This window comes from Chelonoidis abingdonii, chromosome 1 (genome assembly GCF_003597395.2).
Source record: "Chelonoidis abingdonii isolate Lonesome George chromosome 1, CheloAbing_2.0, whole genome shotgun sequence".
In the NCBI taxonomy this organism is placed as follows: Eukaryota; Metazoa; Chordata; order Testudines; family Testudinidae; genus Chelonoidis; species Chelonoidis abingdonii.
The window spans coordinates 276,817,793-276,839,916 of record NC_133769.1 but is presented as its reverse complement, the minus strand read 5'-3'; the positions used below and the strand labels follow the sequence as shown (position 1 = coordinate 276,839,916).

The window sequence follows — 22,124 nt, the reverse complement described above, 5'->3', positions numbered from 1 at the left end:
GCCCGTTCTGTAACTTGTTGAGCCTTAATGTGTGTTGGTTTTGACTTAACTAGGTTCCTCATGCCTGGGTCTTTACTCATTCTGGAGCCCTTTCCAAGCTAATTTTCTTGGTGTGCAATAATTCTCACTGTTATAGTGCCATAAAGATCTTGCTTGTATTGTTTGAACAATGGCATTCCCCAGCTTCTGGTGCAAAGGATGCCTACTGGTGTGTGAAGTTTTCCTTTCCTTTCCTTTTCCTGTATCCTTCATAATTCTCGTTTGTGGCTGGAGCTCTGGACTGGGTGGGGAGAGGGACCTGGGGGCATCTCATTCCATCCCCTTACCTGATGCCTCCTTGGCAGAATTATAGTCTTTTCTAGTAACGCAGTCTGGAGCACAGCTAGCTCAGGTCAATCTCTTCTGTGCAGTTGGCCCTGGGGTTTATCTCAATACTTTTTGTCTGCCTTTTCATGTGAAAACATTTTGTTTCTTACTTCCTCTGCTGGGCCAGCTTCATTCCTTTCCTTCAAAAAACAGGGCACCAGCCATGTTCAGGCTCTTTTGGGTTTCTGTTTAGCTGTTTGGTTGGCTCCTGGTCTACTAACTCTTTCTCCTTTTCCTTGGCCTGTTTCCCAGTAGCTGTCTGGGCCTCAGATCCCTTGGTTAAACAAATCTTTAGGGTAGGATGACCAGACAGCAAATGTGAAAAATCAGGATGGGGGTGGGGGAGTAATAGGAGCCTATAAAAGAAAAAGACCCCAAAATCAGGTCCGTCCCTATAAAATCAGGACATCTGAGGTCACTCTACTTTAGAATCCTTTTCCTGTCTGGAGCCTCTTAATACGATCAGTGTTGTCAAGCAAACATTACTACCTTGTTTTCCAGTTACCACTGGGAGTCTGCTTCTTTTCTTAAGCTCCCATGATAGCAGGGGGCTATGCACATCAAATTTTCATGTGGGGGCAGGGGTGTCTCCAGGCCCTAGCACACCAAGCACGTGCTTGGGGCGGCAAGCCACGGGGGGTGCTCTGCCGGCACTGCGAGGTCGGCAGGCAGGCTGCCTCTGGCTGTTTGCCTGTGGAGGGTCCGCTGGTCCCGCGGCTTTGGCGGACCCTGCGCAGGCAAACCACCGGAGGCAACCTGCCTTTCGTGCTTGGGGCGGCAAAATCCCTAGATCCGCCCCTGGGTGAGGGGGTAAAAGGAGGGTCAGATTAGAGAGAGATTTGGGAAAGGAAGCAATGGAAGATGCAGGGAGAGAGCTGAAAAAGACAAAGAGGGGGCAAGAGAGTTGTCTCTGAAGGAAACAGCAGGGTGTTAGGATACTTTGGGAAAGAAAATAGAATGAGACTTGTAAATTTGTTAGATTTCTCCCCTCCCCCACTGCCCACACACACACACACACACTCACTCTCTCTCTCTCTCCCCCTCCCTCCCTCCAAGGGATTTAAGGTATAGCACAAATAATTCAGAAAGTATATTTGATTTGAGGAAGTGGCCTTTGTCTCTGTCTGATTGTCCTGGCAACACCTGGAAAGTAACGTTTTTTCTTATTAGTTTTGAACTTTTCCATGTGACAAATTGATTTTTTAAAAATCTTTTTACGTAGTATATTTCTATGTCACCATCATCAGCATCAGCACAACTCTGAGAACATAGCTCATCATTCTCCCTCATCTCTGCAAAATCAGTCCAATGCAGAATTCAGAAGCCAGCCTAAAATATAATTTGAAGCTCACCAGCCCACTGGGACTGGCCTGTACAGAAAATATGCATCTTAAGAGTCCAGTTTTCAAACTTGGATGCCTAAAGTTGAGTATCTAAATATGTGTTTAAGCACCTATATGCTGCTTTAGGCACTTAAAGGGCATTTTGGTGCCTAAACACAATTTCATGTATCTACACATCCAAAATTTAAGATTAACTTTAGAAGCCTAAACTCTTCTATTCAAGACACTGAGGTTTGTAAGGCTTCAGTAGGGATTTTCAAAGCAGGCCCTCCATGATTTCACACATGCTGGTTACTTTGATAAAGCCCCATTTTTCTTCTATCATTAGATACAAATATTCTGCACAGTTTGATGTCCTTTAAGTCCTCAAGACAAGATCTGTAGACTGAAGCCTAGTGATCTCCGTTGTGAATAGCACATAAATTAAGTGAAGAGTAATTTGGCTTACTGAGACACTGAAATCCTTTACTAGTTTTGCATATTGTGTCAGCTGTACTGTTTCACACATCAGCTGTCAAGTATCAGAGGGGTAGCCCTGTTAGTCTGGATCTGTAAAACCAGCAGAGAATCCTGTAGCACCTTATAGACTAACAGACGTTTTGGAGCATGAGCATGCATCTGACGAAGTGGGTATTCACCCACAAAAGGTCATGCTCCAAAACATCTGTTAGTCTATAAGGTGCCACAGGATTCTCTGCTGCTTTTACACATCAGCTTTGTTAGCAAAGCCCTTTCTTAAAAGAATGAAGCGGTCAGAGTTTTAGATTAATCCGGAACATTTAGCACTTCTGATAGTCTAATTGCAGAGTTTAGGTGGTGTCTGTTTTTCACATTCTGAAGTTTTCAATTCAATTTAGTTAATAATACTGTCCAGCCTGTAGAAATGGTGTAAGCATCTAGTGATAGTTAAGGGCAGTTCCTTGGCTCAAACGTTGTTTACTGAGTGACTACTGTACTGCTATGATATTGAGTTAAGGATTCAAGTTACCCTGTGGACAGATTACACAACTTATTACCCAGAACAAAAGATGGTGGAACAGTTTTTTGTGAATAATATTCATGGCCAACTCAGACTTTTTAAATCAAAGTAATTATTTACAAAAGCTTTTATTATTTGATCAATTTGACTTGAAACTGTCTCGTGGTCAGAGTAGTCTATTGGTTAGATACCACTTTGCAGGAACAATACATGTATTAATGACTGTTCTAATAGTTATGAATTGTATTTCGGTAAAATGCGGAGGAGAACAGCATGTGGTATCATTGTTTAATAACTAGTGGTCTGAAAAAAATATGCTGCAAACTATATTGCCTTTAAAAGTAATGTTTGGAACTGAGTGTCTTGATAATGACCCATTTCCATACATTTATCATTTTTCTGTCTCCTGAATCATTCTGATTACTGTGCTGCTGCTAATTATATTTGAATACTGTACCCAGAATTACAGGAATATATAAGGAATATAACATCAGTTCAGGCCTCTTGTTAATCATGACACTTTTTTTCTTAATGAGTTGATCTTTTTTTCCCCTTGGCTTGACTGAAACTAACTCATATATCAACATCTGAATATATATAATCAAATTAATTTTGTTCCTTCTCTTCAAAAGATTTACATCAGAGATGACACATTTATTCAGTGTAATCTGTGGGCAAAAGTCTTTGAAATACCTGTGTGATTTAGGAGCCAAAGTCCTATTGGTTTTCAATGAGAGTTTGGCTTCTAAGTGTCTAAGGATATCTCCATATCTTTCTCAGAGAACATCTTTCATTCCTCTCATTCACAATCACATACTGTTAACTTGGCAATTACCACAGTTGTTACATGAAAAAGTATCAGTATTAAAGAGTATTTAATATGCTTTTAGCTTTTTGTAATAAGGGTTATTAAATAAAAGAAAAGAAAATTGACAACATATTACCAGTCAGTTCTCTGCCGATTGCAGCAGCAATACTCCACAGACCATGAAGAACAATATTTTAAAACTTGCTACAGCAATTCTATTGTGTTTTAATCTATGACTTAATGGTTCTTGAGGTGTATCTAGGAGGAAAAAACCTTGGCTTTTGGGCACTCTCTCCCTAGATCCTTCTCTCTCATTTTCTTTTTCAAAAATTGACAAGTATGTAACATTTCAGACTATCTATATGTGTCTTTATGACCTTCCACAACATGCTGTCTGACCACCTCAAGTGTTATCAGGATAAATTCACCAACACCCCTGAAAAGCAGTTTCCCATTTTACATATGGGAAACAGAGGCACAGACAGAGTAAGTGATTTTGCCACAGTCAAGACTCACACAAGAAGACTGCAACAGAGGTGGGAATTGAGCCCAGATCGCCTGATACCCAGTCCTCAACTCCCCGACCAGCCTTCCTCTCAGATATTCCTTTTACTGACAAACAAGAAGCCAGATCAATTTCATTAGATTTAAACTTCTTTTAACCAGATTTAAAACCAGAGCTACCCATATCATTCTGTTCCTATCTACTGATTTGTCCTAGCAACAACAGATCAACACAGATAATTTAAAATGAAAACTTATAACTGGTACAAAAGAACTGGTTAATAGTTGATTTTGTTTACAGTAAGAATACATGTGAGTATGATATAGTAGGAGAAAGTATATATAGTTAGGAATGGTGTTAAAATGTACAGTACTGGTTTGTGTTTTTTAGAGCTATTTTGTGATTTCATGCAACATTTTCTATTGACAAGGACAACTGGATGGATTGTATTGTGTATATTGTGTTGTGATGACTGAATGTACTATATATATATATATATATAAATAGTTCAGTATGTAAACAAGTTTCAAAGTTATTTTAGGCACTAAATCTTACCATTGTGTACTGAATCATTTATTAATTCTCGGCATTTCCAATAGGTTAGAATATTACAAGAGGAACTGAAAACTTTTATTACATTGTTTTTGTGATGACTCCATTATATTCAGCAAGTCACATGTTAAAGATTTGGAAAATAGCAACAATGAAGAACATGTACATAATAAATGTATTGGTCAGGGCCACCAAGAGGATTTAGGGGGCCTGGGGTCTTCGGCGGCAGGTCTTGGGGCGGAAGGACCCCCCCGCCACAGGTCTTCGGGACACTTCAGTAGTGGGTCCTGGAGTGGAAGGACACCCTGCCGCTGAATTGCCACGGAAGATGCTCTGAGGGCCTGGGCCCTGCAAGAGTTTTCCGGGGTCCCTGGAGCAAGTGAAGGACTCTGCTCGAGGGCCCCCGAAACAATCTTGTGGGGGCCCCTGCAAGGCCCGGGGCCTGGGAAAAATTGCCCCACTTGTCCCCCCTTCTGGGCGGCCCTGGTATTGGTTTGCAAAGTGAACAATCATTTTGGATTATCAATAAAAATTTCACATTTTTTTACACTGAACTTTTTATATAAAAGTCATTATGAAACAGTTATGTCTACTAAACATAAAGATGCTAAAAGCCTCATTACTAATAAAAATACTCAGAAACAAAACTGCTTGAAAGTGTCTATGCTCCATGGGAACTGAAACAAAAAGCTTCCACTCTCTGATGAAGAAGAAATGTATATAATATTAAGCATATGTTTACTTTTCATTTTCTTCAGAATTATACTATTTCTACATTATGTGCAAATCATATTTTCTTTACATGCCCCTGGGCTAGTGAATGAAAAATGTACCTGCCTGGAAATCAGTTTGCCACCACAACTCCCCCATTCAATTAAAATTTAAACCTGCATTTTATGGAGCTACTGTGGCTTTCAGTCAAATTTACTCTGCAGTAATATTTAGCACGTACATATTCATTTGTCTCACTTCCTTTTGTTTATTAATTTATAGGTTTTTGTAGGAATATACTGGAAATAAATGCATATACACACAGAAAAATGAAGGCTTGATCCTCCTCCCTTTCAAATCAATGGCAAAACTCCTACTGGCTTCTGTGGGAGCAGCATAATGTTTACTAAGCGCCAGATTCTGCCACCTTTGCTCATGATGATCCATGCTGTATTTCAGGCAGTCCCACTGAAATATATGAGATTGCTTGCTAATTTAGGTACTGCTCAGCATGAGTAGAAGAAGTGTGGCATTAAATAATTCTATCCAGTAAGTATAAGAAATAAAGTATTTGTCTTACTACTTGATGATCTGAATTGCTTTCTGAAATCCCAATGAACTGTACCTTTCTCAACAGATTTTATGGGGGCTATGTACATATGTTTTGCATGCAAATTTTTGTAATTTACTATTGGTATAGAAAACTGGCAATCCCTTTCCCCCTTTTTCACATGAGTGAGAATTTCAGAATAAAGTAGAACCTGTTGCAGAGGTAATGTGTTTGTCCACTAGAGAGAGAATGGTATCTGTACCAATTATACTCCACTTCTCTGGAGATTCTGTGGAGTTATATTTGTGGCAGCTGTGCAGATCACTAGAATGATGGCTGTCATTAGCACCTGGGGAGTGTAGTATATCTATATAAGAGAAGAAAACAGAATATAACACAGAGGTTGTTCAACATATATTCCTGGAAATTCTGAATGTATACATGCATTATATTTTGGAGTTTGGTTTATGCTGAGAAATATTCCTGCCTGTGCATGAAAAGAGGAGTTAAAAACCCAGTCAAGGCCTGCAGCTGACCCAGAGGAGAGTGGGAGAAAAGGATCCAATTATTGCTGGACCCACACCCATCTTTCCTGTCCTTCATGGAAAGGGGCTAGATGATGATCCCTGAAAGCTGGTGCAGACAGTAAGATCTGACCCCTAAGACATAAATGTGTGCACGCATGCGCAGACACTCGCTCCACTACTGTTCTTGGAAGCATTCAAGCTTAATAAAACCTACTGTACTTCAAATTCTTTTTTGAGTGATTGCTCATGTCCATTCAACTTACATGTGTGTGCTCGCCACACGCACTGGTTCCGGAAGTATTTCCCTCAGCAGTATCCATAGGGGACTGGCTCTGGCTTGGAGTGGCACGCATATGCCATGGCATTAGGGCACCGCCAGCCCCCTCCACCCTTGGTTCCTTCTTGCTCCCAGTGACAGTGCATGGAATTGTTGCTGCTTCAGCTAGCGATGTTGTTTCTCGTTTGTTCAAACCCATTTACCTCTTTATTATTGTAAATAGTTCCCCTCTAGTTTTAGTTTCCCTCTCTCTAAGTTAGAGACTTAGTAGGTCCCAAACAGGACTTTGCCTTGGGACGGGGCATGCGATCCACATAACAGTTGTTTACGGTGCTTGGGAAAATGTCACATTAGTGATAAGTGCAGAGAAAGGTCTCCAGCTTTCCGCAAGGAAAAGGACAAGTCTGAGGTGGACCATAGCCCTGTCTCGGGCACCTCTTCACCCCCTTCTGGATCTGAGGTCCCAGCTCAGGTTGAGTGGTGTAGCCCAGCTCGCTCCCCGCTGGCTACCCTGGATAGCAACAGAGATCCTTTTCAGCTCTGCATGCCATCCATGCTGGAGGCCTTGCAAGTGGTGCATGAGGTTATGTCCCTCCCACTGCTGCCCACTCTGGCCCCTATGGGGTTCTGGTCATGAGGTAAACCCCTGTTTGGACCACCACAGTCTCCTCTTCTATGACAATGGTCCCCGTGATGGGGGATGTCCCGCCAGTGGTCATCCTGTCGCAGTCAACACGCTTCTGACTGTGATAAGCAGAAATTTCACAGCCCCATCCAGTCTTCGGACCTCAGAAAAGGGCAGAGAGGCTCTGAGGTGCAGCTTGCCAATGACTGGGCGCAGATCTCTGGAGGCGCGCACCACTTGGCAGGAGTTTCAGAGTTGGCACCCGCAATCTCCGCAGCACCACTACCGCTTCAGGGACAGGTCAAAGGTCCAACGGTACTCTTCCCCAGACCTCCACCAATCCCCCAGGGTGGCATCACTGCATGCAGCTGCATCTTCATGACACCAAGCCTGCTCTGGTTCCCGGTCCTGCTCCACATCTTGGTACTGCTCGTTAAGTGTGAGGTATAGATTGCTGGCCCGGGGCCATTGTAGTTCCGCCGAGTTCCGCCAGTCACCAAGGCCCCAATCCAGGTGCTCTTCGAGGTCAGCTAGATCCAACTCCAGGAGGAGCGACCAGTACCGATTGGGACAGAGCCACCACTGAGCCCCATCTAGGTCACATGGGAGCGACTGCTTGGGCTGTAGCTCAGGTTGAAGTGAGGTTCCCTAGTTATGGGACAAGCTCTGACACCTCCAGTGCAGACTACGTTGATGGTACTGCAGCTGGCCCTGTGGCCTCCGACTCCGTGGCCATCACAGTGGTACCCATGGAACCCATGGGGGCTGACTCAGCCTTCCCAGGCCACTTGCTTGGTTTCTGGAGCTTTGGAGACACCGGCTACCTCCCTCTCCCACCCCCACTAGTTCAAGAGGCTTTGGATGCAGGCATTCCCACAGGCACAGGAGGAAGTAGGCGAGCAAGTTGCCGAACCATCTCTGGTTGTGGAGGACCCCTTGGTACCAGCTTCCTCATCATCACCACCAGATGAGAGGCTATAGTGGGGGCCCCTCCACTAGTTCCCTAGGATGATGCTAATGTGCATCAGTAGCTGTTAAAGAGGGTCACCTCCAACCTGGGGCTCCAGGCAGAGGGGTACTTTGTGCCATTCAAGGCTCATGAGTACCTTTATACCCACCCTGCTCCTAATTACCTAGTGGTAGAGGCGTTCAACCACAGGGAGAGACAGGGTCAACTGGGGCCTACCCTAAAGAATAAAGACTCAAGGAGACTAGACTTGTTTGTGCTTAAAGATTATTCGTCCTCCAGTCTACAGTTGGGGGTGGCCAACCATCAGGCCCTAGTAGCCCGCTATGATTTTACTATCTGGCAGGCCATAACCAAGTTCAAGAGCGCCCTTCCTGAAGCTTCTAGGAAGGAGTTCCGGGCGATCCTGGATAGGGGCTTGACAGCAGCCAGAGCAACTCTCCAGGCGGCGGTGGACACGGCGGACACTGCTGCCCATACCATGGCATCGTTCACCTCATTGTGCAGGACTTTGTGGCTGCTCCTCTCTGGTCTTTCCTCAGAGGCTGAGCAGTCAATGCAAAACCTCCCTTTCGACAGGCACACCTGTTCACAGAACAGACAGACAATAAACTCCATTGCCTGAAGGATTCCCACACAACCCTGAAAACAATGCGCCTGTATGTCCCCAGCCCTTCCCGCAAGCGGTTTAAGCTGCAGCAGCCTCAGAGCCAGGGGAGCCACCCTTGCCAGGAGCCTCCACACAAAAAGTCCAGGGTCTACAAAAAGCACCCTGGCCACCAACCCCCGTCTACATCCCAGGCAGGGTCAACCTGCAGTAAGCAGATGGGCAAGCACCCATTTTGAGGGCATGCTCGAGGGTGACCTACTGGACTGTTCCCTAGATCCTTCCTCTCCTTCATTTGCCAACCACCTTCCTTCCTTTCTGCATGGGTGTCTATAACATTGGAGCTATGGGTCCTTAATATGATGGTGCAGGGTTACACCCTTAAGTTACTTTCTAACCACCCTTCTACCCGCCCCCCATACCTCTTCAGGGTCCCTTCTCATGAGAATCTTCTCATGCAGGAGGTAGAGGGTCTACTGCAGCTGGGTGCGGTGGAAGTAGTTCCTGCTCTGTACAGGAACAAATGGTTCTATTCCCAATACTTTTTAATCCCCAAGGCCAAGGGTGATCTGCTGCCCATACTAGATCTGCAGTGCTTGAACCGCTATTTAGCAAAACTGAAGTTCTGCATGGTCTCCCGGACTTCCATCATCCCCTCTCTGGATCCACGAGACTGGTACGCCACCTTCAATCTGAAAGATGCGTACTTCCACACTGCCATCATTGAGCAACACAGACGCTTCTTCCGCTTCACAGTAGATCCCAACCATTATCAGTTTGCGGTCCTTCCGTTTGCCTAGCGACAGCACCATGAGTATTTATCAAGTGCATGTTGGTGGTGGCAGCCTACCTCAGATGTTGGGGTATACAGATCTACCTATACCTTGATGACTGGTTCATCAAGGGCAACTCCAGGTCCAAGGGGATGTCACGGTGGTGCTGGCCAGCATTCTGAACAGATTCTGGGATTGACAGACCTCATTGTGGATGTCTCCATGTTTCTCCTGACCTCGGCCAGGGTTTGCCTGCACCTACTAGGTCACATGGCAGCATGTACGTATGTGGTGCATCACACCAGGCTCCGGATGTGAGCACTGCAGCAATGGCTGGCGACGGTCTACTCCCGGTGGAGATCATCACCATCCCCATGACAGTACTTACCTCACTGTGATGGTGGACCAACACAGAAAAGTCCTGGAAGAGTTCCCTTCGTTGGCACTCCTCACTTTTGAATTGGTTTCAGACACCTCAGACCTCGGCTGGGGGGCGCACCTTGGCACCTTCCAGACCCAAGGTATGTGGTCCCCAGAGGAATCAACGCTACACATACACATCAAAGAGCTCAGGGCAGTGCACAGAGCATGCACGGTCTTCCTACCTCACTTCTTTGGCAGAGTGGTCAAAGTCCTCATGGACAACACAACATCAATGTTCTACATCAACAGGCAAGGCGGAGCATGATCCCCAGACCTCTGCCAGGAGGCACTCCGTCTCTGGGACTTCTGCATCGACTATGGAATCCATCTAGAAGCATGTCACCTTCTGGGTGCCAGGAACATGCTAGCAGGTCACCTAAGCAGGAATGTCTCCTCACCACGAGTGGGTGCTCCACCTGGAGGTAGCCAGCATAATCTTCCAGAGGGGAACCCCCCAAGTGGATTTGTTCACCACCAGGCACAGGTTTTGCTCCAGATGGGGTCTGGGCAAGGGCTCCCTCTCCAACGCCTTCCTCCTGACATGGGCAGGAAGCCCTATGTATGCGTTCCCTCCTATTCCACTCACCAGCAAGGTCCTAACAAAAATCAAGAGGGACAAGGGCAGGTTATCATGATCGTGACTAAAAAAGCATGACTGATGTAGAGAAAGTAGATAAGGAAGTGGTGTTTACTACTTCGCATAACTCAAGAACTAGGGGTCACCAAATAAAATTAATAGGCAGCAGGTTTAAAACAAATAAAAGGAAGCATTTCTTCACACAACACATGTCAACCTGTGGAACTCCTTGCCAGAGGATGTTGTGAAGGCCAAGACTATAACAGGGCTCAAAAGAAAACTAGATAAATTCATGGAGAATAGGTCCATCAACGGCTATTAGCCAGGATGGGCAGGAATGGTGTCCCTAGCCTCTGTTTGCCAGAAGCTGGGAATGAACAACAGGAGATGGATCACTTGATAATTACCTGTTCCGTTCATTTCCTCTGGGGTACCTGGCATTACCTACTGTTGGAAGACAGGATACGGGGCTAGATGGAGCTCTGCTTTGACCCAGTAGGGCAATTCTTATCTTCCTTTGCTATTAAAATAAAATCAAATTAAACTGTACATTTAAATAGACTGAGTTATTACTCAGTAGGGTTTCTAAAGTTCTAGTGGATTGTAGGAGGGAGGAAAACAACCTTTGAAAGATATTTGAGATTTTAGCCCAGGAAGAGATCAGTTTCTACTTATTGTTTTTACTTAATATTTGGCAATGATTATATGGGTGAACTTAGTTCAGTTTTGCATAGTTTTAAACTTCAGGTTTTTTTGAGAAGACAATAGTTCACAAAATAGTCTAGATTTTGTCTAAAATTTCTTCTAGAAAGCGTGCAGTAAAACTATTACTTGATTAAGTATAATTTGTTTTAATATTTTTCTTAATTAAAATGATTATGTGCTCTGTATAAGGAACGGTTTACCTACTGTGACATATAGTGGTCTCTAATAAAAAGTAAACATTTATCAGTAGGTAACATATTGTGGGCTAAATTCTGTGCCTGTGTGCATCTCAGGGGTGGTCTTCACTATGGGGAGATCGACGCTGCTGCAACCAATGCAGCAGGGATTGATTTAGCGGATCTAGAGAAAACCCGCTAAATTGACAGCAGAGTACTCTCTCTGACAAGACTAAGGGCTTGGCTACACTCGAAACTTGAAAGCGCTGCTGCGGGAGCGCTGCTGCGACAGCACTTTGAAGTGCGAGTGTGGTCGTGGCGCCAGCGCTGGGAGAGAGGTCTCCCAGCGCTGCAGGTACTCCACCTCCCCATGAGGATTAGCTTGCAGTGCTGGGAGCCGCGCTTCCAGCGCTGGGGCACTGTTTACACTGGCACTTTGCAGCGCTGTAACTTGCTGTGCTCAGGGGTGTGTTTTTTCACACCCCTGAGCGAGAAAGTTGCAGCACTGTAAAGTGCCAGTGTAGCCAAGGCCTAAGGTAAGTCAACCAGAGTGTGTTTTCTGTTGATGCAGTGCAGTAAAGACACTGGGGTAAGTCAACTCCAGCTATGTGAATAACATAGCTGGAGTAGTGTAACTTAGGTCGACTTACTCCCATAGTGAAGACAAGCCCTCAGGCAATATTTACTCCACTGAGATTGCACCATGTGCCAGTTAACCAGATTTTGTCCCTGTGCTATATGAGGGACTGATCATATTTCCTACATCTGCATTCAGATCTCTTCCTCACAGGAAAAAAGAACGGGGCAGGGGAGGAGGTGTCAGACTCTTCCATGGTAGTATTACCCTCTTCCCCAGGCTCTCTGGAGAGTGCTGTGCAGGTTTATGGATGAGGCAAAGGTACAATGTGCATTTCTCTCTTCCCTCAACCCCATGAAGATCAGGGTAGAAAGATCATGTCAGCCTAAGGCTATATCAACTTTCTGTGTCTTTTCCTGCCTTGCCTCCCCTTCCTTCATGTTGAAAGGGAATACCAGGGTTAGCTGCCAGCCAGGGCCGGATCTAGGTTTTTTGCTGCCACAAGCAAAAACGTTTTCGGCTTCCTCCCACTCTAGCTCTGGGCTCTCTCCTGCGCTCCCCTGCTGCCCCAGCCCTGGTCTCTCCCCCCCACACCCACACCCCGTGCTGCCCTAGCTCTGCCCTCCCACCCCCTGCCGCCCCAGCCCTGGGTCACTGGTAACTTGCTCCCAGAGTGGGTCATTCAGCAGGCATTTTGGATGTGCACAGAACACAGACAGGATTGGTTCCCATATGGTTACAGAACTGCAGTAAAGTGGAACAATTTTCAGCTTGTGTGATTGAAGGCTAGCTGGATGCATATTATAAGACTGTCCTACAAAAATGAGGAAAAGTTGAAGCACCTTTATTATTCTTTTGTTCCACTCTTCATTTCTATGGGGAATTTGCCAATATCACTGTATTCCTTTTAAACAAATAAAACTTAAAAAAATGGCAATGGCTGTTGAAAATAGCGATTCCAGTCCTAATAACCACTGCGAAGCATTTCTTGCTCCATTTTATCCTACTTTTTCTACAGCAAGTTTCTGTATGATTCCATTTTAGCCATGTTGCTCAGGGGGAACTATTGGAGACCCAGATCCATCATGGAGGCATAGGGCCTCTGCATGGATGGTCGTGGGATCCATGTGGGTCCTTGGAGATCTGTAGGGTGGGCCCTGCAGTCTGTTCTGCAGAGGATCCCTGTAGTGGGTGGTCACCCCACTCCGGCCCTGAAGGGGTTAAAACAGCCCTGGGAAAAAGCTGCCCTGGGGAGCCAGTAGGGTAGGCTGAGTGGGAAGGCAGCCACAGCTGGGGCCACGCCCCAATCAGGCCACACCTGGCCCTGTTATAAGGGCTCAGGGAGGAGCTGTGCCAGTCTCTCTTGAGCAGTGGAGAAAGGAGGACTGGGCTGCCTGGGAGCAGGGTACTAGAGGTAGAGTAGTGCTGGGGAAAGGCAAGAGGTGCTCCAGCCTGGCAACTCCCCAGGCTGCAGGCTTTGTGCAAGGCCTAAGGATGGTACTGGGGCTGCAGAGGTGCAGTCTGGGATTGGGCAGAGGCAGCGGGTCCAACCTCCTTGCCAATGATGAGTGGCCATGATAGACTGCAGTTTGCCCTGGTGAATGGGGGCTATATGGTGACTGGCAGTGGCCATTGAGGCAAGGTGGGTGAGAAGACTCAGGGTTCTCCTGGGAGGGGAGACCCAGAGTGTGGTTGGGTACTGCTAGGGCAGAGCCCTGAGGTAAAGGGCACCAGAGTCCAGGAGGGACATGGGGGCCTGAGGCAGGTGAGACACTGGACAGTAGGAGGTGCTCTGTACACTGGAGAGCTAATTCCCAGGATAACCAGCAGGAGGTGCTGCACCAGTGAGGCTCGCTTCGCTACAACCTCATCTCCATGAGGAGAAAGCTTTTAACCCTTTTCTATGCATCCCGCCCCCACAGGAAGGGATGACCAGGCCTTGAAAGACCCCTATTATCTTTTGTTTTATGTATAGAGAAATAATGAGCCTTAGGACATGTTAAGTTTTGTAATGAAGGCTAGTGTGTTCTTACAGATTTATGTATGAGGAAATGTAGACAACATGCATGTTTAACTAATGGATTAAATTAAGTCTGTACTACCAAGCACAGAATTTGTTTCTGCCTCGTGAAAGCGTCAGGATGTTTCATGAAATCTGAACAGTTAAACAACAAATGAGACAAAGCAATTTTGTTGCTATTATAGACCACAGTACATTGTACAGAAAAATGAATGAATGTTTGAGGGTGGTTTTATTACAGTGTCAATCTTTCAAGAGATAACCAACATGTGGAATCTTCAGGCTATGACTGAGCATGCTATGAATTGTTGGTGTCACAATCCAAAGAAGATGATGCAGATTTACTGTATATTGCTTTGCTTAGACACTCTGAAGCTTCATTAGCGTTAGTTCCAGGAGGAAATGTTTTAGTACAAGACAAAACTTATCAAAATGAGAATGAAAAAGGCTGGAGAAAACATCTTATTTCTTTTAAAAAAATCTAACAACTCCCTTCTCATTATGTTTTTCATTTAAAACTTACGGTATATCCTGTGTAACATTTGTCTACAATCATCTAGTTTCTGAAAGTTAAAGAGAAAAGCTAGGTATGTTACAGTATAGATGTGGTTTTTATTCATCAGAATCAATGTTCCTAGTTAGTCAGGTGCTATTCAGTTTAGGTAAAGTTGATAAAATTTGCCTCATACCTGGTTTAAAATAATTGTTATAGAAAGGAATACTAGGAACACCCAGTCCTAAAAGAACATCAAGGGATCCATTCTTCTGTGCCTGGGAAAGTTCTATCCAAACTCCTTATGCAGTTAAGGATATAAATTGGCCAGATTCTGTAACTCATGAGTGCTTACAGAAGTAATTCCATTGAAATGAGGCTACTCTTGTGAGTAAATGCTCACTAACATGAGTGAGCATATCCTAATGCAGGTAGTGGTATAGCAAGGTGCTACTCCACGTGAAAAAGAGTGGCAAAATTAGGCCCAATATGTTCATTAATGGACTCCTATAATAAGATATAAAAACCTGGCTGGGATGATTTAGTTGGTGTTGGTCCTGCTTTGAGCAGGAGATTGGACTAGATGACCTCCTGAGTCTCTTCCAACCCTAATCTTCTATGATTCTATATATATTTTCCATGATAGTGGTAAGTACAGAGAGCTCTTGTTAACATGGATGGCAATTATCTCTTCTATCCTGAATTCTCAGAGCTGCATGGGATAGTCACATTATTAGTGGAAATTGGCTGCAAAAATCTGTATGCTGGTTTGAAAATTTGTTTTTAGAAAAATAAAAAAAGTATATGCAGTCTTCTTGGTCAAAGTAGTAAAAGTTATAAAATATACATGTTACTTTTGGTCATCTATTTTCCCCTTTAATATATGTAAATAGAGCATTAGCTTCAGAATATTACTGGAGTAAACCGAAGTATATATTACTTTATTTTAAATTATTGCTCAAGGTAATCTCATGAAATAAACAAATGATTGTGTGAAGACTTAATCATGACAACATGTAAGAATTTAGTAAGAGTGACAAAAGATTAAATGTTTGTGAAAAAGATCAGTTAGGATAAAAATTACAAGGTAAGATGAGGTGAGAAGGTTTCAGGACAAAACCTTCTTAACTTGAGTCAGGAATATTTTACCACCACAGTATATCATTGCAAAATAATGTACATTACAGCTGTAATTTTCAAAAAGAGGAGCCTAAACTTAGGCTCCTTAATAAGTTGCCTGATTTTTCAAAAGTGCTGAGCGTTAAGCAGCTTCCATTGACTTCTATGAGAGATTCTGGGTTCTCAGAACTTTTGAAAATCAGGTCACCTACTTAGGCTCTTAAGTCCATATTTTGGCTCCTAACATCAGGTTCCTTTTTTTGACAATCTTGGCCTATTAGGATTTTATGCCTTCCTCTGAAGCTTTGTATTTGACCTCTGTCAGAGACCGAAAGAATACCTGATAATATAATGTATCTGAGCTGCAAGAGTCTGATCTGAGTCCAAACTCCCTCCAAGTTCAGGAGTAATTAGATGTGTTTTGCTGTGGGCCTATCTGTAAGTGCTGTGGACCTAGCTTTGAGCTGGTCTCACTACCAGGGAGATCACACAGCTGCAATCGATGCACCAGGGACCGATTTTAATGGGTCTAGTGAAGACCCGCTAAATCGACAGCAGAGTACTCAGTGGTTGACCCCGGTACTCCAACTCTGTGAGAAGAATAAGGGAAGTTGACCAAAGAGTGTCTCCCCTTTACTCAGCACCGTGAAGACACCGGGGTAAGTTGACCTAAGTTATATTGATTCTAGCTATGTCGACTTATCCACCCCCAGTGAAGACAGGCCCTTTCATGCAGTGTTCTCTCGTTTTAAAACAGCATAAGCTAAACTCATAAAAAGAAATGTTGTTGGGCAAACTGATGCCATACTGAACAGCATACTTACTATAACTTTATACAAACCTGTCATTACATATACACTTACCACAATAATTGAGGCATTTTTAGATGAAAGATAACACTGTAAGCCCAGTCCACTAATAATACTGCTTTAGGCAAAAGCTTTGTTACAACTATGTTAATTATGAGCTGAATTTGTGATAACACAAACAGTCTGTTATTTGTTACTGTAGTGCCTAGGAGCTGCAGTCATTGACCAGGTGTTTAGTGCTGTACAGACACAGAACCGAAAGAGCTAACAGTCTAAGACAGGGGTCAGCAACCTTTCAGAAGTGCTGCCGAGTCTTCATTTATTTACTCTAATTTAAGTTTTCACATGCCAGTAATACATTTTAATGTTTTTAGAAGGTCTCTTTTTATAAGTCTATAATATATAACTAAACTATTGTTGTATGTAAAGTAAATAAGGTTTTTAAAATGTAGAAGAAGCTTCATTTAAAATTAAATTAAAATGCAGAGCTCCCCGGACCAGTGGCCGGGACCTGGGCTGTGTGAGTGCCCCTAAAAATCAGCTCATGTGTTGCCTTCAGCACCCGTGCCATAGGTTGCCTACCCCTGGTCTAAGATGAGAGACTATAGATGGTGTAGCGGTGCAAGGACTCACCCAGTGGCACCTCCTGCTGGTCATCTTGGGAATTAGCTATTTTCCAACTCTGGAGCATCCTCTGCAGGCCAGTGTCTTATTTGCTGCTGGCCCCGGTGGGCTCCCCACCCCAGACCCTGGTGCCCCTTCTTTTGGGGTCCTGCCCCTGCAGTACCCTGCAGTCTGTCTGGGTCTCCCCTCCCCAATGAACCCCCAACCCCCTATCCCTACCTTGCCTCAGTCTTTGGCTACTGCCAGTCACCATCTAGCCCCCCACTCACTGGGGCAGACTGCAGTATAATTGCCACTCATCAGCAAGGAGGGTTTGGACCTGCTGCCTCTGCCTACCCTTGGGCTGCCTCATTGCAACCCCAGTACCTTCTCAGTCTTTAACAAGACCTGCAGCCTGGGGGTTTTCCAGGCCAGAGCTCCCCAGCTTCTCTGCCCAGCCTTGCTCCACTTTAGGTACCCTGCTCAGCTCCCAGCAGCAAGGCCCATCCCTCTTAGTAGCTAGAGGGAGAGTGTCTTAGCTTCAGCCTAGCAGCCCCTTTATACAGCCAGCTGTGGCCTGATTGGGGTGTGACCCCAGCTGAGGCTGCTTCCCCAATCAGCCTTTCCCCAGCAGCAGGCTGCTTTTACACTTCCAGGGTCAGAGCGGGGTGACCATAACATCCTGTTATCAGTAGCCACTGATTGATATCTGAGAGCTCTTTGGTGTCCTTTGGTGAAATGAATTCTTTGTCTTAATACTTTTCTACCAAGGACTGTATCGAAATTACACTCGGCAACTAAGAGTATCAAATGATCAGTTAATCGGAACCTATGCTGTCTCATTCCTAAGGTAATCCCTTGGAAAAGCTGAGACATTTCTTGGGAAGAGTGAGAGATCTTGGGCAGCTGCTGCTCATAATGCATCTATCCTGTGGATAAATAGGGGATTTCAGTATCCAAGACTGTAAGTCCATTATTTGCAAGAATTAAATTCACCTTAAGGAAAAAAAAAAAGATACCATCTAGGCAGTTGAAGTACATTTTTCTTCCTTTGATATCTTCATTATAAAGTGAAATCAGTTTGTCTACAGTTGGACAATAATCTAACTTGAGTATAATTAAGATGCAGTTTTAATATATAACTGAAAGTTGGAGGCATTAATATTCTCATAGAAAATAGTATTTTTTCAGATCTTCATTTTTATCTTTTACAAGGGATCAAGTGCCTTCAAAAGAGCTATTTTTTAACTACAGTTAAGAGAAGCCTTTTATAAGGACAAGCTTTATTTAAAACAGCAAAGCTTTCTGGAAAAACTTTAGAAATAAAGCTGAGTGGCTCAGTTTCTGGTATGAGGGGGACATGTCCCTTCAATAAATAAGAACATCTATTTTTGAATTGGAGGAGGAATCATTTGATTTGGTTAAGGCAATTGTTAATTGAACTTAGTTTCATTTTAATATAAATTGAAATATTTCTAGTAACTAGATATACACTGATTTCAAACCACTGCAGATAGTAGTCACAAAGATGTAAATATATGGCACAAAGATACAAAAGCTTTGAAATAGCACATTTTCTCTAAATTGAAAATGGATAACTGAAAATAAACAGAGCATCCTTCTCAAGGATTAGTTCTGAAGTATTATTTGAAATAACAGTACTTTTGGCAATCTGGCACTAAAACCTATGCATTTATTTTAACTTCCTCTTGGAGTGACTGGGGCTGGAAAACTCTTCTCTATTCTACATTATTTCAATTAACCGTATGCTGGAGATAAAAGTTTAGGGAGGCAGGACTGTGAAAGAGGAGGAGTTTGTCTGAATCAGTTTTTCTTGATTTTTCTGCTTATTCTTATCTTCTGTTTCTTATTGTAGATTTTTTTTTTTTCAGTTCCTTTCTGGAATGGGTGAATGATTCATTTTTAGTTTGTCTGAGTACCATGCATATATAGTTCCATGACTGATAGGCCTGAGACATAGAACTTGGCTCTGGATCCTTTTGAACCTATAAATTAAGGTGTTTTATGTAACTTGTGAGACACAATATACAGATACTAGAAATACACAGATGCTATCCAGGTCTACCTCTCTTTTACTTCTGAAGCAATAGTCCTTGAATTAACCCATTTTTTATCTTAGATCAGACCAGCACCTTGATGAAACCCAAACAAAATTAAGACAAAGGTGATGGAAAGAGGGAAACCTGAGACAGCTACAGCACACATGTTCTATTCTTGTTTTTTTCTTAAAGGGATTGCTGAACTATATATACTACATTTTTGTGTTCTTCGGTGAAAATTTAGTTAGGTAGACAGAAGTATCCTAAGGGAAGATGGGAAAGAAGAAGTAGTCTACAGTTGCAGGTCATTGCACGTTAGAGAAGTCTGAGGATTGTTCTAACTCAGCACAGGGAGGACAGCTTGCACAGAGCAGTAGCAGGACAAAGGCAGTGCAAAGGAAAGCTATAAGCCTCCTTTGTACACTCCACACCTAAACTGGGCTCTTCAGTTTTGGCTGAGAATGTGGACCTGTATGTAAGCACATCCTTCATTGCTGAAAATGGATTAATTTCGCTGTACCTAGTAGCATTCATGCATCAGTTATTCATCCCATGGGGATATTTGATTGTGTAGTGATATAGACCTCATAAACAGTTGTGTTGATAGTTCTGAGGATGTGCTTAGTTCTGGTAGACAATTAAACTGCCTGATCGTTTTTCTTGAGGATTTTCTTTCCTTCGTATATTTCTTTGACTCACCTTGCTTGCTTTTCTGATCTGGATGAGAAAATACTGTGCAAAGTCTCAATCTGTATATGGATTTTTTTATATAGAGAAAAACAATTAAGCCTATAGAATGCTTCTTTAAAAATACATATCTTGGCTATACTCCTTTATTCTGGTACTAATGCCAACTGGGCATTCAGCTTCATAAGCAAAATTATTCAGCCTTTGTGCTGTAGAAATAATTGTGTATTTTTAAGGTGTGGGTGCATCACTGCACATAGCTCTTTTGAGAATATGCCTTAAAGAATGTTTTTAATGAAGATATTTCAATTGTAAAGTCTTCTATGTGTTCTTGTTCTGCTGCTTTTAGGCTTCAGATACAAGTTGAGAAGTTTCTCTTTGCTATAACAGGAACATGTTAGTGATGAATCTTTTTGACATATTAGCCTCCAGCATGTGATGCAGTTGCCTGGAGGAAATCCTAAAAGCATTTTAAAATGCCAGGATTGTTGGTAAATTGTTTATTTGAAGAATTCAAATTTTAAAATTTTAGGCTTGACTCAGAAAATGTATAATAGTAAAATAACCACAGTAATAGTAAACGCACCATAAATGTTCACTAGCTTACCTCTAAAAAGTGAGATTCTACAGAAAATGAGGATCTTTGAAGAGCTATGCAGACTGAAAAAGTAACACTTGAAGAATATAGAGGGAGAGTTTCTCATCTTTTAATACATGTATATTCCTAGACAAGCTGCATTCACTAGAAGTTCAGTTTACTACAGTGAGTCACAAATATTAGGAAAAAAATACCAGGAATATTAGTTATAAGAACCATGTCAATAAAAAGAACGAACATAACATGATCCTGCTTTGAGCAGTGATTGGACTAGATGACCTCCTGAGCTCTCTTCCAACCCTAATATTCTATGATAATATTGACCTTTCGCATAGTTTGTCTGTTCATCTCAATGTATAAAAATATAATTTCAGATCATGTAAATAAAGATTTTAATACTCTTACCGTTCATACATTCTACAACAAACATCTACATACCAGCAAATTTAATGTTAGAATTCCAGTAACCTTAATACTAACCTCCTTTACCAACACACAGCTACCAAGAAATTTAGTTCTACAGTTTATGAGCTGTAGGAAGATAGATTAAAGAAAGAAGACTTGAAACAGTTGTTTCAATGCAATATCTATTACATTGTGCCCCCTCCTGTATAAGTGTTGGTAAGTCTGTGGGGCTTCAGGCATGATACTTATGGGGGAAAGTATATGCTGTGATAGTATTCAAATCCTTACTAACATTACCTCAATTTACAGTACTTCCATACTGCTTAATGGTCAGATTTTTAAACTAATATTCTTGACATTTTTTCTAATGTTTGTATCATTTAGTGTAGTAGCCTTGGCTATAGGCTAATAATGTTTATGGCCTAGGAATTTCCTAGATATTTTAAAAATATATAAATAGACAGAGTAAATTAGTTCCTGCAAGACTTAGAAGGTCTGAATAGACATCTGCAAAGTTGAATTGAAGCAGCTAAAACATTGGAGCTATGCCAATTTGCACCTACCTGACAGTCTGTCAACATGTGCAGAGGAGTCTGGGGCCACGTCTACACTATGGGATAATATCGAATTAGCTAAAATGGGTTTCTTAAAACTGATATTATAAAGTCGAGTGTGCACGTCCACACTAGGCAAAGTTAATTCGATGGTGTGCGTCCATGGTCCAAGGCTACGTCGATTTCTGAGCGGTGCACTGTGGTAGCTGTTCCGTAGCTATCAGTTCCCTCAGTCGCCCCCGCCCTTGGAAATTCCTGGGTTGAAGCCGCAGTGCCTGATGGGGCAGAAATCAGTCGCAGCGTGGTTCTGGTACAGCGCTCACCCTCCCTTTGTTGAAAGCAGCAACACGTTTCGTGCCTTTTATTCCCTGGTGAACTGACAAGACGCCAATAGCAGCAGCAAGCATGACCTGCTGAGATTCAAGTATCGCTATCGTGAACGTGCAACACCTCGCGAACATCTGTGCTGTCTATGCTGAACCAATGAAACTGCAAAGGCAGGAGAGGAGGATGGAGGCAGCTACGCAGCGCGGCGTATAAAGAGCGGATGAGGACATGACACTGAATTCTCCTAACCACGGGCCCCTGCGTTGCAGAGCTACTGCTCGTAATGGCAGGTTCTACCCATGAACCCGATTTGGCGTGGGAAACAAGGCACAGACTGTGGGACCGCATAGTTTTCAGGTGTGGACGATTCGCAGTGGCTGCGAAACTTTTGCATGCGTGTG

At 43.3% G+C, this 22,124-nt stretch overlaps 1 protein-coding gene across 1 annotated transcript in view; it reads left to right on the top strand.

Annotated features, from left to right (window-relative positions):
* The window catches only part of GPC6 (glypican 6), a 1,246,313-nt gene that overhangs the window by 115,953 nt on the left and 1,108,236 nt on the right, over positions 1 to 22,124 (top strand). The window lies entirely within an intron of this gene.